Raw genomic sequence first — 4,034 nt, 5'->3', positions numbered from 1 at the left:
CGGAGCCCCAAGAAGCACTTTAAAACTCGCAAGTGACGTTCTACCAGAAGTGACATGCTGGAAGCTGACCAGAAATGAGGTAATTTCGGGAGGAGATTGTGATGGAACCATGGAGGCAGTTCAGGTAATGCTTCAGATCCATCACTGTGTCCTCCTCTGATAGCGCGGACAGCGGGATCACCTTGGAATTGGGGATGCCGGCCATGTGACTGGATCATGATATGTCCTGCACCAGGAGGCTCAGGTGGGCACTACAATGGGAGCCAGGCTGCTATGGTATCTTTATAGAATATTTCTTTCTCTCTCTGTTTCTTTCTATCTCTCTGTTCTTTCTTACTCTCTCTGTTGTCTTTCTTTCCCATCTTTCTTTCTCTGTTCTTTGTTTCCTCTCTTTATTTCCCTCTCTGTTCTTTCTTTCTCTCTCTGTTCTTTCTTTCTCCATTCTTTCTTTCTTTACCATCTTTCTTTCTCTGTTCTTTCTTTCCTTTCTTTATTTCTCTCTGTTCTTTCTTTCTTTCTCTCTCTGTTCTTTCTTTCTCCATTCTTTCTTTCTTTCCCTTCTTTCTTTCTCTCTCTGTTCTTTTTTCCTTTCTTTCTTTCTTTCTTTCATTCTTTCTTTCTCTCTCTGTTCTTTCTTTCTTTCTTTCTTTCTCTCTCTGTTCTTTTTTTCTGTCCACTCTTTCTTTCTCTCTGTTCTTTCTTTCTTTCCCCTCTTTCTTTCTCTCTCTGGTCTTTCTTTCATTCCCCTCTTTCTTTCTTTCTCCCTCTCTGTTCTTTCTTTCTTTCCCCTCTTTCTTTCTCTCTGTTCTTTTCTCTTTCTCTCTCTAATCTTTTTCTTTCTCTCTCTGTTCTTTCTTTCTCTCTCTGTTCTTCCTTTGTTTCTCTCTGTTCTTTCTTTCCCCTCTTTCTTTCTCTCTGTTCTTTCTTTCTCTCTTTCTGTTCTCTCTCTCCCTGTTTTTTCTTTCTCTCTCTGTTCTTTCCTTCATCCGTACACTACTAATCAATAGCCTCCTTCACATGAATGTGTTTTGCCACAGAGCGAGTGTCCGTGTGGATCACATGCGTGTCCGTGTGATCCACACGGAGACAAGTCCATTTTTGGCCAGCACCACAGATGTCACAGGGCATGAATCGTGGTATGTGTTAAAAGGGGTGCCCACTGAGACTCTTTTGCCCGGGGCCCTCAAAAACCTGTAGCCGGCCCTGATCCTGTTTTGTATATGGAGCAAGGTTGGATCCTTTGTATGAGACGCTCTACAGACAGGGCTTTTGCTCTAAAAGGACAGGTCACAGTAGCATTATTGATCTCTCTTTTTTTCTTGGCAACGGTTTAATGTCACAAAATAATTGTCACAGGTTTATGGCAAAGCGTTTGCTAAGCGGCAACATGAAAAATTTGACATTAAGAAAGAACTAGGTGTTTTCCATTGCATTAATAACACTCAGACAATAAGCCACACCTTGGTCTACCTCAGTTCTGGATGTATGACCTATCTCATAAAGAATTATTAGGGAATTTCTGTAACTTCTCAAAGTCTGTACATAAGGTGAATACATTCCTTCTACAGAGATCTGGTGAAAGTAACCTTTCTTTCCAATTCCACTAAAGTTCTAACTGGAATTCTTAGATCTGTTTCGAAGTACAAGCATCAATATCAATGAACAGATGGATGGAACTGCTTTATCTCAGCTCTTTGATGGAGAACCATACTGAAATATATAACGTCGTATAATACATTGCCATTTGCCAGTAATCTACACCCTTTTGTCCTAATGGTCAGTGGAATATTATACACTCTGATCTCTGGTGGGCCAATTGTTGATCGGAATGGTTAGGATGGAGTTATTTAAACAGGATAAGCCTCCAGCTGTTCTTTTATCATATATACTATACTGATGTATTAAAGTTTTTAAGATCCTTTGAGGATTTTGGATATACAGAATGAACCTCTATTTCATTTATATACTCAGTGTTCTGAATAGTCATAGGTGTTTCGTCCCTGGTGGTCCATTCTAGATGATCCAATAGCCCACAGAAGCAGAATCTATCTTCTTCAATTTCTCCTAGATGGTGGGGTTCAAAATTGGTGAAGGAAATTTTCCTAACACTTTTGAGGCTGGTGCATTTATGCTCCACACTATGAATTTAGATTCTGGGTCCCATTGAGGACAGCAACTGATGGGCATTGGTATAAGGGCCCCGTCACGCATAGCAACTCACCAGCGATCCCGACAGCGATATGAACTTGTCAGGATCGCTGGTGTGTCACTACATGATCGCTGGTGAGCTGTCAAACAGGCAGCTTCACCAGCGATCAGCACCAGCGATGCCGAGCGGGCGCGTCGCTGTGTACATTAGTTACCAGCGCGCTGATGCAGGGAGAAAGTAACCAAGGTACACATCGGGTTTCTAAGCACCGCGCGCCGCTTAGAAACCCGATGTTTACCTTGGTTACCAGCTAGCAGATCGCTGGTCGTTGCCATTCCGCCTGCCACACGCAGCGATGCGTGCCGGCCAGCGGGAGACCAATGACCCAAAAAGAGTCCTGACCTTTCATGAACGATCAGCGATACCCAGCAGGGGGGGCGGTCGCTGATAGCTGTCAAGCACAGCGATCTCGCTGGTGAGATCGCTGTTGCGTCACAAAACTTGCTAGCTAGCGAGATCGCTGTGTGTGACAGGGGCTTTAGTCTCAGTATAGCATCATATAGGCAACAGGAAATAAATTTAACATACTCTAAACTGTTACTTTCTTGTAATCCATCTTAACACTCATTCCAACTCTTTTTGAATTACCCCCACAGGGTAAGACTGGAAACAGTTCCTGGCCAGGGTCAGGCTGGTCACTTTCACAAGGCTGGAGAGGAGTCCCTCCGGTAACGTGGATATATTGTTGTTCTCCAGGTTCAGCTCGTCTAGTTCACTAATGAGCGCGGGTTGTATCGCAGTCTGAGGCAGTTCAGGCTGGAGAGATTTCCTGTTGTCTCCGGCAGGTCCAGGAGCTTGTTGTGCTGAAGGTCCAGGTTGGTGATTTGGGTGCAGTTCCCAATCTCTTTTGGGATGTGTTCCAGCTGATTGTGGGCCACGTCCAGCGTGATGAGATTACACAACTCCCCGATCTCGATCGGTAGCTGCTTGAATTTAAACTTAGGCTTTGATGTCCTTCTCCACAGTTGTAAGACGGTTAAAGTGTAAGAAGTGCATGGTGAGGGAGCTCAGCTTGTACACTATGCCCGGGATCTCCCGTAGCTTGTTGTGCTGCAGGTCGAGCATCCACAGCTTCTTCAGGTTCTCCAGAGTGTGCGGCAAGCTGGTTAAAGAGTTCTCGCTAAGTGCCAGCATCACCAAGTTCACCAGGCTGCCCACCTCCGCTGGCAGCGACTGCAGCTTGTTACCATATAAATAAAGTTCTGTGAGTTGCGTCAGCTCCTTGATGGAGGCCGGGAGCTGGTGAGTGGACTTCTTGGCCAGGTCCAAATAAGTGGAATTCTCCCAGCATTTGTTCAGTTCCTTTATCACATTGGCATTGCTTGCCTTCCTATGCATGTCGGACACCCCCGAGGGGTGTATATCGTGTTGTCCATAGAGAATGTCTCACCGGGCTGCACTTCACCTGCATCTTTCTTCCCTTCTTTGGCATCTTTGACTTTGGTCTTAAGGTCTTTGTCTTTGTTCTCCTTCAGGGAACCTCCAGAGGCCTTGGCTTCCTTGTTGTGGTCTTTCGCAGCGCTGGGCCCCTTAGGGTCTTTATCCTTGGGGTCCATATCTTTTCCTATGCTGCTGCTCATAGTGACAGATTAAGCCATAAAATCAGGAACTAAACATGGACAGAGCCAAAGACAATCCTCTTCTCTTGCCACCATCTGATCCATCATGGCCTGAATTATTTTTTCCAAAAGATATATAAGTGGTATAATAATGCTGATGATGGCATAATCAGCCCTGGCAGCGCAACACGGCACACGCATCCTGCATGGAGGCCCACTCATTGGTGGTGAAGTAGTGTTGTACTGCAGTGCGATTCATCTGTGCT

The 4,034-nt window shown here is 45.1% G+C and overlaps 1 pseudogene; it reads right to left on the bottom strand.

Moving 5' to 3' along the window:
• Positions 1-2,773: 2,773 nt before the first annotated feature.
• On the bottom strand, positions 2,774-3,789 carry LOC141049827 (uncharacterized; annotated as a pseudogene).
• Positions 3,790-4,034: the final 245 nt, after the last annotated feature.

Source organism: Dendrobates tinctorius, unplaced genomic scaffold (assembly GCF_039654945.1).
Source record: "Dendrobates tinctorius isolate UK_male_01 unplaced genomic scaffold, ASM3965494v1 ptg000150l, whole genome shotgun sequence".
Taxonomy (NCBI): domain Eukaryota; kingdom Metazoa; phylum Chordata; class Amphibia; order Anura; family Dendrobatidae; genus Dendrobates; species Dendrobates tinctorius.
This window is presented reverse-complemented; position numbering and strand designations above follow the sequence as displayed.